The sequence below is a fragment of the Python bivittatus genome, unplaced genomic scaffold (genome assembly GCF_059951505.1).
Source record: "Python bivittatus isolate LINGU-HERP-01145 unplaced genomic scaffold, Pbiv_v1 ctg000850_np1212, whole genome shotgun sequence".
NCBI lineage: Eukaryota > Metazoa > Chordata > Lepidosauria > Squamata > Pythonidae > Python > Python bivittatus.
In genome coordinates this window covers 12226819-12239012 of record NW_028277112.1, presented here as the reverse complement: position 1 = coordinate 12239012, position 12194 = coordinate 12226819, and the positions used below count along the sequence as shown (strand labels likewise).

The window sequence follows — 12194 nt, the reverse complement described above, 5'->3', positions numbered from 1 at the left end:
GCTTATCAGAGGAAAGTCATTTATAATCCAGCTCTACCTAATACATCCTTGACTGATGAATATACCAATCAATTAGTGCAATAAAGTAAATTCTGAAAATTTGACTGAAGATATCCTATTATTATAAGAAGGAAAGTATTTATTGCAGTTAATTATGCTTTGTTTTCTCCTTTTTCTTTTGAATGTGCAAAAAAAAATCCTTTCAAAGAATATCCAATTTGCCACAATGAAGAATATTTAAAATGTCTTCTGAGGTATTTTGAATTAGCTTGAATTATACTTCTAAAACACTGTAACTCAAAAAATTTTATTTTGCAAAGTGGAAATAGTCACATTTTCTGAAATTGCACATTGAGTTATGGTTATACAAAAATGACAAACTGTCCTAAAATGAGCGTGTATATGGAGCCTTTATGTATGGGCACATGGCAAAAGGAGCAATGGAGGACATACAGAGGACCCCATAAGGCTGCTCTCAACACCAATAAGTAAATATAGATGATAAGTAGAATTTTGAGCTAATTGTCATTATTATATTAATATATATCTATTTCTCATGCTGAAGGTGTTTTTTTATTATTATTATTAAAGCTGTATACTTTCTCTGAAGACCTCCAGGAATCATATATGCAGTTTTCTTAAATCGGGGATAGGCATCTTTTAGGCTAATGTGCTTCCAATGGATATTTTAAGAAGTATCAAGGAAATTATTTCAAAATGGCTGCAATGGGAGGGTTGTTCACTTACTCCAACCCTCCCAATTTTATAATACATTTTAAAATTCATTGGCATCCCAAATCAGTCTGATGGTTCCCTAAATACACTTCATATTAGCTTTAGAAATTGTTGTACTCTCCTCCATTTCATTTACTATTCCGCCCATCTCAAAATCTACCTTTATAATAAATGTAAAAACTGTAAGAATGGAAGCAGCATGAGGCCCCTCCCAACCTCTTTAAGAAGGGCTATTCTATTCTATTCTATTCTATTCTATTCTATTCTATTCTATTCTATTCTATTCTATTCCGTCCGTCCCATGCCAGGCCATGCCATGCCAGGCCATGCCATGCCATGCCATGCCATGCCATGCCACCCTATCCTATCCTATCCTATCCTATCCTATCCTATCCTATCCTATCCTATCCTATCCTATCCTATACAAAAATGTAGAAAAAAAAATTCTGGATGGTAGAAAAGATTTTTCTCAATTTTTCCTGCCATCTACAGATATCCTTGCAGCCAATATATGGTAGCCCTGTTGAAAGACAAGTGATAAAGAATAGAAGGATATAATGATTGCTGCCTGCTTACCTGCCAATTTGCTTTCAAAATATGTACCCTCAATCCATGGCCCCCCCCCCCAAATGTTTCAGGTAGCCAGTAACCCATCAAGACTGTGCCATCCTCACATGTTGAATTCCCTCAACCTCATCATCATCTCCTCCAGGCTTCTTCTTGTACTGTATCTCACCATACTCTTCCTTCTCTAGGACTCAGTGCAAGAGTAAAGGAAAACCCATTTATGCAAGATGGGTTTTCCATGCCAAGCAACTGTTTTTGTGCCACCATGGCAGAAAATAGACTCAGTGGAAAAGTTTTTGAGCCATAGGAAGTAACTCACATTTTAAGTGAGGAAGTGACAATGATCAAATGCAAAGGAGGATATAGCCTTTCTAGCTCATAATGGGAGAAGGAGAAAATTCAGCAGAGCTGTTTTTCTCAAATCTTCTTGAGAAGATCTAATCAAAATAGTGTCTTTAATATTACATCTTCATTTGCATCCAGAAATTCTATAAGCTTATCTTAGCTGTTTTCGACCAGATGCACAGGCAGCTGGCCACTTTTGCCATTGTTCCAGTTGAAAGATATGGGCCTGATTTAGGACCAAGACATTCAAAGTGATAGAGCTAGAGTTTCCCATCTCTATTAAAGTGCAATTTCCCCCTCTTTGAGGCACTTCTGAAATGTTGCACTGAGGAAGCCTTGCTGGGACATGGGGCAAAACATCCACAAAAAATCTGATCAATGCATTGATACTGATCTTCCAAAACCCAGAGACCCAACCACTAAGTATGTATGGCAAACCTGAGCTAGCTCTTTTCCAAGAAATCCATAAGAAAGCATAGAGTTTCCTATTGTTAAATTCCTGGAAAGTAATTCCTACAATCCCATTTACTGCAGTCTAGAAAGTGAGGGGTTATATTGTTCATAAACTGGAAAGAGTTCAGAGTGATATTGTCCACAGAACGGCTTGTGTTAACAGTTGTAATGGATGGTTACATTACTGTAATGTTCTTATTCTCATCTTATTTTCCCTTTCCAAATGTGAAATAGCCAGAATAGAACTTTCTGGTATTCTATAATTATATCAACAATAGTAGCAGCAGCAGCAGCAGCAGCAGCAGCAGCAGCAGCAGCAGCAGCAGCAGCAGCAGCAAAACACTTGGTCCTAAAAATTTCACTAGAAATGTGAAAAAAGCATCTAAAATGTATGGAAAACGTAAGGCAATCATCTTTACTTATATGCAATGTAACCTGTAAAAAAGCGGTCATACAGTATGCTGGTTTTACAAGGGCTCTAAAGGCTGTGTCCAGGAAGACATTAAAGACATTAAAGAAGACATTAAAGAATAAATAAGAATAAATAAGACATTAAAGAAGTGCAGCTTTCAAAATTACTTGATACCTATCTCTGTAATGAATTTAAGCCTAATATATCTGTACTGAGCATAGTGCTTCCTTAATTTTCTACCTACAATGCCTAGAATAAATTTAACAGGAATGCAGAATGTCTATAGAATTGTATAATATTTATATACAATTATATGCAGTGTATACAGTTCAACAGACATACATTCATATGTTGTTGATGCAAATCATGGATGATGTTGGTCTTTTGCAAAATGTATTTGCCCCAGTTTTGAACAGTAATAGCTTCTACCATCTAATTAATGTATTTATGAGAATTGGACAAACAGATTAGATTCTTTAATGGATCTTCTGGCATTGACATAATACAACATTAAAACTCCAACTTGTCTGATGATAGTGACACAGCAAATGTAAATGGTGAATGTAAAATACAGGGCTGTGTGTATGTTGAAAGGAATGTTTTGCTTTGTGAACTCTTGAAGATGCTTTTTGGAACCTTCTGCTCCCCTCAAGCCTAAGGGCGAAGCAAGCATGTTGAATCAACTTTACTCTCCTTTGCAGTCACTGCTCAGCACCAAATCTGCACAGAAGCCTCTTCCAACTCTGGCAAATGCAGCAATGTGAATAATGCTCTTCATGGAGCCTTATTTAGCAGGATTCCCAAGCCTAAAAGACTTTTTCAGCCCTTGTGCAGAAGCCTCTTTCAGCTTTTGTGAGTGACAAGAAACACAGAGAAACATCAAAACAACACAAAGAGCTTTACTGAGGCCAATTGTATTGTCTCTTTGCTTTGATGAATAGAATCACAATGCTAAACTCTTTGTCCAGGGGAATCTAAGTTGCCTTGCATAGGCCTAGTAGAATACAAAACACAAATGCAAAACATAGGCAAATAATGATTACATTTAATTGCAGTGTGACAATATTGTCTGATCTTAGCTTATTAATGTCAAGAAGGAAAATTTGGCCATTTTGCAAACATTCTTATTTGAATCCATTGAAAAATAAAATCAGATCCACCTGACTTGATGTATTGAATTGGAGTATGTGGTCATTCAGTGTTCAAGTCTGTCTGAACTGTCAATTCAGATCAAATCAGTATCAGAACCAGTCCACATAAATGATGTAGAGATTTAAATGATGTATAGGCTATCCCTCGCTGTTAATATTCTCTTTCTGGAGAAGGACCATATTGTCCCTTCGGTTTTTCTCCTTTTTGTCTCTGCTTACGTTACAAATGAAGAAAAGTGAATGTGGTTATTTTTTCTCTTGTAGCAAAAATTACCACAGACTCTGGGTGTTCATAAAGATGATTCTTTTAAAGTTGTTAATTGATTTTTAATTATCCCATGCCACACTTCCACCCCACAGATTGGTTGCCCTTGTTATCACCTGTACAAGAATATAAATTTTCAAGAAAGCTTGAAGCAAAAAAATGTGGGTTTTTTTTTTCATATTTTCTCTTCCAGAATTTTTTTAAAAAATGGATTTTTAGGGTGTGGGGAATTAAAATATGGAATACTTTTTTTTTTTTTGCAGAAATTAATGGAATACATTATTGGATGCTGCTGGTAATGTCTACCTGACTTGCAGGGCCTTCAGAGGAAGACCAGAATATCAACAGAAAAAGTCAATTTCTTAAACAACAACCAAAAAGGTGGCTGGTGTGGGTCTTCCGGGCTGTGTGGGTCTTCCGGGCTTTGACAAAGCCTTTGACAAACCAAAAAGGTGTTGGGAAAAAGGGGAGGAGGGAACTTTTCCCCTGTTATTTTCCTATTTTTTTTCTGCACCCTCACAGTTCTACCTTTCTGTGTATTTACTGCAGTCTTGTAAAAATATACATCCAATATGTATAACTGCTAATTATAAGGCATATGGCATTTGGCTGTATATAACATTGATGTGACTTAGCACAAGATAACTTCTTATAGTCTAATACAGCATTTCTCAACCTCAGTAACTTTAAGATGTGTAGACTTCAACTCACAGAAATCTGATCACATAGGTGTCCTATATCTATCGATCTATCGATCTATCATCATCTTTCTCTCTCTCTCTCTAATTTATATCCTGTCTCTCTTTCAGGAGTCAAAAGTGCATACACAGCACTCCCACCTCTTATGTTTCCCCACAACTCCATAAGATAGGGTGGGCTGACAGTAACTGGTCCAAGTCCTCCAAGAACATCTATGATTGTGAAGGAATGGTTTGATGAAGGCCACGCTCGGGGAGATAAGCATTCCCTTAGCCCCCAACAGGAGCGTGGGAAGGTTAAGAAAATGAGACTGGCACCACCCTAAGGAATTCACGGTGTTTTGGCTTGCTGGCTTGGGAAGTTTAGATTCAGTCTGGAGAGATTTCTGTCTTTGAGGTGGAAGCTAATAAATGCAACAGAATTGTATCTGTACTGTCTCCTGGAGTTCTTTCGGCTGAACCTGACACCATTCTCTCCAGACTCCATCTAAACTTCCCAAGCCAGCAAGCCAAAACACCGTGAATTCCTTAGGGTGGTGCCAGTCTCATCTTCTTAACCTTCCCACGCTCCTGTTGGGCTAAGGGAATGCTTATCTCCCCAAGCATAGCCTTCATCAAACCATTCCTGGCTGAGGGTGAACTAGAACCCAAAGCTTCTTGGTGCTGGTCCAGCATGTTAACTACTACACAACACAAAACTGATACATCATTTTTAGAGTCATTAATATTAATATTGAAAACCAAAAAGCCGCAATTATTAGGCCCACATTTTATTCAGTTTTAGGAAATTATTAAAAACAGAATTGTTCAATTGTTCCTCTGAATGCAACCATCTAGTGCTTTTTTTTGTTGTTTTTGTTCTTGTTAGAATTTAAATATTTGGTCTTTTTTGTTATTTTAACTGTGGACCATTTTATTTGATTAATATTGTGGATTCTTTACTAAAAATTATAGATTGTAACCCAACAGGAGTTGGCTGATTGCAGCATGTTAAAATCATCAATCAATCAAACAAACAAATAATGGTCAATTGTCATCAATTTTTATTTTCCTCCTCACTTCCAGGGAAGAAATGGCGAACTGAAGACAACTCAGTGAAAAGCGGAGCTGACAACCATGGCAGAAGGAAAAGCCGTTGAGTAGACTGGCTCTTTGTACTTCCTCTCTGACAAGGAGAGGACTTGAGATTGCCCACAAGTACTCCAGACAGCTGCTTCTCACAAGGAGATGGCAAGACAGCGGTCTCCAGTGGGTTTAGAATACTGGGAGATGAGGGAATAACCATCTTGCTCAAACCACAGTCAGCGCCTTTAAAATGATACTGGGTTTGCATACCTCCTTTTTTAATCACTTTTGAAAATTGCTTGTTAACTGATTTTCAGCTATTAGGAATCTTTGGATCAACATGTTTTACATCACCAGTGAGTTTCTTTCCATCCTTAGTGAAAGAAGTTTTAAACACAAGTTTAAGGACTTAAAAAAAAATCTGGAATAAACAGCAAAAGGGTGATTAAAACTTTGATTTTAGAAAGTTAAAAATGGACTAAGGGTCCAGATAAATTTGAAATAAGATTTTGGATTTAATTATAAAGAAACCTTCCCGTGGGAAAATGCTTTTGTTCTAAATTCTTTAAAAAAAACACAAGATAAGACTTTAAAAATTGGATACCAGAGGGAACTAGAAGGAAGGAAACATTAAAATTAAGGAGGAAAACACTCAAATTCAACTTATTAATACAGAATGAAGCAAAATATTTTAACATTGGACTTATTGAAGGATATTTTGGAATAATGAACCCAGAAATTAATTTTAAGAGGGTCGGCCTCTCTAGATAGAATATGTTTAAAAGGTGCTATTAAAGAGGAACAAGTATTACCTGACATGATTGAGACTGATCTGAAAGTGGATTTTAAAATGACAGGCTACAAGAATGACATGGAAAAAATGTTACATTGGACATGATGTCTTAATAATTAAAAGGGATATACAAATAACAAACCAAGAGAGTGATCTGGATAATTTTCCTATACTGAATTTACAAAAGAAGCTTGTTAAATCTTTGAAGAATTTTGTGAGAAGGGACAAAGAAAAAATGAAAAGAAATCAAGTTCTAGGACTTTATGTGAAGGGACTAAAGATCGAGATTGTTAGAAGCAAAAGATGGTAAAATAAAGTTGGTTTATTTGATCAAGGTTAAAATAGATATGTTGTTTTCTCTGGTAACGCTTAATGGAATTTGGTGACATCAGGGCTGAAATGATGAGGTTTTATGGATTTGTTTACAAATAAGAGATGGGATATGGGAAGAAGAGATCATTGGCTATATTTTAAGAGAAGGTGATAAGTTACTAAAATTGTTTATACTTGTTGTGATGAAGGTAGGAATTCACTTTATATACTGTATTTTTTTTCTTTACTATATTCTTATTTTTTTTCTTTTCTATTTTTCTCTTTTTTTTCCTTTTATGCACCTTCTATTTTTTCTATTATTTTATTTTTTTAGTTCGTATTAGTTTTCATTGTTGTAAATTGTAATCTTTAATGAAATTACTATTAAAAAATTATTTCCTCCTTCAAGAATTTTTCTTCATTCCCTTGCTCCCTACAACCATTGCAGTGGCCCAACATTAAAAAGCAACAATAGAATACTGCTTCTGGATGCAACAAAGTGCCTGTCCAACTCTCTTGAGACAGACCTGATTAAACTCCCCAGCCACAGGAGGTGGGATTCATCAGGCATGAGTGCCAAGCTTGACTTGGTTTCTCTCTCTCTTTCTCTTTAGAATGTAAAATTATCATGGCTGCTTTTGGCATCACCTGCAATATATTGATTAAATCTGTACTTAAGTTTATATACATTTCTGTAAGCTTTTTTTTTTTTTGGTAATATATTTGTATATCCACTTTTCCTATGAACCAGTGACATATGCTTCAAAATGCTCGTTCCCTTTCCCCCGGTCCCTCAACCTGGGCAGAGCTCTGGAAACAGTCTAGAAGACCCAAGTTTTTAAGTTCAGTTTGAATGATGCTATGCAATTTCTACATTAGCAAACAAAACGGGAATGCTTCTTGAAGAGACTTCTCCCCTGCACAATGAATGAACTCTACCTAAATTCTAACTCCTTGCTTCTAGGGCTTCTCTTTTCTAGTTTCCTTTTATTTATTTTTCCCTCTCTCTCTCTCTCTCTCTTTCTTCTGTATATCCCTCTACCTTAATGGAATCCCTCTTCCCAGTGAAGCACTAGCCTAGGTCAGCAGATAATATATGAAAAATCCACCTCTTCAAATTGCACGTGAAGGCTAACATGATCAAATGCATTGTTATGTAGGAAATGGCATGTCAGGGAGGCATTTCCTAGCTTTACTTTCTCCCACACGTTTTCTATATATAGAAATCTTTTTTGATAAGTGAGTGCACACAGTTCTTCCCTGTGGGTGAGAAAAATCAGATTAGCAATCACCCTTGAATCAAGTGACTATGAACAAAATTTCTTCATATTATGGAGAAAATGTAGTTCTGAATGTTAATTAGTAGAGAGTTAGAATCAAGAGCTAAAATCATAAATGAATCTAAATCCAATCGTTGCTCTTTACATAGAACAGTACAGTTGTAATCTGTCACTGCTGAACAGCAATCTCTGTGTCCCTTTTGTTTCAATTTATCAGTTTGGTGGTCCCATATTCATTTTTCTTTATTTCAGTTTCTGACTCATACACTTCCTTCTTTTTCTCTTCTCACTTTCCAACTGTTACTGACTGATCTCTTATTCCTTGGCCCTTTCCCAATCATTTTATAATGGTACACAAAAAATGCAGTCTAGTGGCCAAATATATCCAAGAAGCTCCCTTTGGTACAGTGGGTCAGACTAAATATCTTGGTACATTTTAAAGGGTTTGGGGTTTAAGCAGGGAATAAGTTTCTTATTATGCACAGTAACTTCAGGCATTCATTACATATCTTAAGAATACCCCAAAGCACTGAAAAAAACAAATTATTTTGGGGGCAAATGCCTTCTGCCCCATCTAGATGGGTGGCTTCCTCCTTCCATTGGTTCTTCTGGTATTGTGTTGTTCTTTTTTCTTTTTTTTTTAAGGCTCCAGTGCTTTTTCCTTTATTAGCTGAGTGAGCTGCAACACTGAAGAAGAGAATGTGTCATTGCATTTTCGTCTGATGAAGAAAAAGATTGCAGCTTATTTAGGGGGAAGTTTTGATATTGTACCATGATAGCAAGCATAAAATGTAAAAATATACCATAAAATACCCCAGCCTTTTGCAGTATAATCCATAATGTGACAGGCAGAAGTAGTATGCCCCTATTCTATAATATCATAGCAACAGACATTACAAGAGCATTCTACTCTACAAGTCTTTTTTTGCAGTCTGAGATTAAAAGAGTTCAGACACAAGTATGCATAACCTTCATTTAGTGAAACATTAAGCCTCACCAAACATCATATTTCACCTCCATTTTTCTCTTTCCTTTTTCAACCCATGCTTACTCATATGTGCTTTTGTTGACAATTCTTGATATATAAATCTTTCACTTTTTTTAAGGAAACCACTTCCTGTTAGACTATTCTATCTTGACAAAGATTTTCAATTTTTTCAAAGGAGAATAACAGATATTATCAGATATTCCCATCAAATCTCCTTTTCTTTCTACTCCTACCTCTCTTAGTGTGCTAATTCTCCTTATTCTCTATATTGCTTCTATGAATTAATGACTTCTTAACAGTTTAGGATACCCCTGTCTTTTCTAAAAACAATATTAACTTTATTCTACAGTCTTGGTGTTTCTAACTTTTTTCAAATTCTGTCCTTCTTACTTATATCTATATTTCCATTTATCTATGCAGTGGGGTTTATGCACATGCCTGTAGAAGTTGCTGAGATTTACAGATGTGAATCTCATACATCTTCTTTTAAAATTAATCTGAAGTGGTATGGACAAAATAGCATTGACTTACAGGAACAACACAGCTAAAAGTGTGTGTGTGTGTGTGTGCGCGCGCATGCGCGCGCGCACCTTTCAGAAGTGGTTTGCCATTGCCTCCTTCCTAGGTCTGAGAAAGTCACCAATCTGGTTTTGTGCCTGAGGCAGAACTAGAACTCACAGTCTCCCAGTTTCTAGCCTGATGCCTTAACCACTACACCAAACTGACTTTCTGTAATTATATAATATGTAATATCAAACAAAATAGATATCCACCATAAACCTACAGAGACAATTCAGACAATAAACCCTGAAAGACACTTTGTATAGTCATGTTTGCTCATGTTTTATAGCTTTCTGGATTCAAAAAAGCAAGTTGCAAGCAACTTAGCACTGATCATACACACAAACTCATCTGAGAATATACAAGGCCTATGTACCAGATGTCATCCACTCACATTGTTTAGATTTTATTCAGAACAGCAATATAGCAAACAGAAACAAACACTATAGCTATTTCAAATTCAAAAACATTAATATTTCTTACCTTAGATTTTAAAAAATACAGTTCAAGAGAGTTGCAGATTCTTCTACAATCCCATACATTAAAGATCTATGCTGGATTCAGAGATAATCTGAAGTCGTTTTTCATGTTCAAGGAATATGGTGGATGGGTGAGAGAACCTGCTATACTCTCTTTCTCCACAAATCTCTAATCCTTAACTCTGTTGCTGGAATTTCTGTACATTATGATGGGTGGAATGCCAAAAGGGGTGGGGGGTGGGAAACCATTTCACCATCAACAAAAAACTCCATGAGGGAGAGACAGTATTCAATGACTAACAGATTTGCCTTCAAGTTGGTGCATTTCTAGTATCCTTGATCAGGTCAGGTAATCTCAGCAAATCTGATCAGCACTACTCAAGACTAGCATGCCATTAGACAGTGGGATATGACTATTATGGAAATTTGATTTAGGCTCACAGAACAGCAGCAATTTGTTCATTATTCATTACTGTACTTATATTCCATTCTTATAGAGAAAATACTCATGAAGGCAATTCTAATTCCTTTCTTAGAGCTTTACTATAATGGAGGTAGACTAGCAGGGCTGAAGTGAGGGCAAACAGCACGCTTTTTTAAAAAAATGTCCCATGAAGAAATAATAACTAGATTCACACAGCCCCTCTATTTATATCTCTAGCCCATGTTCCCCAGTCAAACCGCCATTCCTGGCCCCACCACCACCACGCACATTTTTTTTTCTTTTTCCTTCAATCTTAGAGTTGTAAAAAATGGGGAACTGCTTTTACAAGCTTTTGAAAAAGTAAAGTGCAGACTCTTCTGAATCTACATTTTCTTTTCCAAGATTGGAATTTTTTACAGCACTAAACAGAGAATTCTGGAATAATCTTCAAGGGATTTTTCCATTTCCTTCCTATCATTTTTTTCAGAATTAAGAGGAGATAAAGGGATGTCTCATACCTGAAAAAAAAAAAATAATAAAGCATCCAGAGTTTTCAGAAAAAAAAAAAACTGTTAACATTTTCTAAATGTATGACTATATTAGCCTGGTCCAGCAAAACTAAAAGATATATATAGGAGTTTATGCCTTAATGGAATCATTGGTCTTTCTTTCAAGATAGTCTAACCATCTCAACATTAGTAGCTGAAGAAAAACATTGGATATTTTTATTCAGGGGAGACAGGTTTCCCAAATTAATTCAATTTGACCTCCAATGAGGTCTAAGTTGTACATAATGTATGCAGGTGGAAAAAATACTGTGTCTCTTCTATGTTAATAATAAACAGAAGTACACTACGGTCCAAGATACAGGAAACGTTCATATTGTTCGTCCAAGAATATAGTAATTTTCATCCAAGACACAGCATGTGAGAGGGTGGAGAGCATAAGCTATACTGAAGTCATACAGCATTTCAACACTGGACTGTTAAACTGCTCCCCGTCCCATGCTGATGCTGGCTGCATTCTAAGACATTTCAAGAAAATACTGTATAGATTGGCTCTCTTCAGCTGTTGCTTACAGCAGTTCAGTCTAGATTGTCAACTAACACAGGTCTCTACTGCACAACTACTCTGCTGCTGTGCCCTCCCAGGAAAGTAATTGTCAATCACTTTTCTTTCAGTGGGTGGGTCTTACTGAAAAATACATTTTTTGAAAAATGAAATGCTGTTTACAAACTTAAAGAAGCAAAAGGTTCAAAGTGCACATTTATGCAGGAACTTCAATCAACTTAAAATAAGTTCCTTTTTGCATTTCCCCAGGTTTGGCTCTCTAATCTCTGCTACAGCTTTTGTTATAAATTATGTTGCAGTAGCACAGTGACTATAATACTTGCCTGAGATGGATAGGATCACAGGTTTAAACCGTGGCATAATTTTTTTAAAATTATTATTACTATTTTTCTTTCCTGGAGTTACCCGCTTTAAAAAAAAAAAAAAAAAACTAGTATACCATTCCATCATTTTTGCTGTCATAGTAAAAGAGCTTTTCCTTAGCTTCCAAATAGTGTAAATGAATTAAGGATTTCCACTGTATTGACCTGAAGCTGCAAAACCCACCTAAACCTGCTGGCAAAAGGCCCAGTGTTTTAATAGTGCAATGGTTCAT

General features: G+C 36.1%; 2 long non-coding RNA genes across 3 annotated transcripts in view; one reads left to right on the top strand and one right to left on the bottom strand.

Moving 5' to 3' along the window:
* The window catches only part of LOC148213770 (uncharacterized), a 78752-nt gene extending 71554 nt beyond the window's left edge, over window positions 1–7198 (top strand). For both annotated transcript variants that reach the window (XR_015793800.1, XR_015793801.1), the window contains 2 exons: window positions 4192–4309; window positions 5692–7198. This is a non-coding gene — a long non-coding RNA (uncharacterized LOC148213770). The remainder of the gene's footprint in view (window positions 1–4191; window positions 4310–5691) is intronic.
* Window positions 1–12194, bottom strand: part of LOC148213769 (uncharacterized) — a 128690-nt gene that overhangs the window by 21502 nt on the left and 94994 nt on the right. The gene's annotated exons all lie outside the window — the stretch shown is intronic.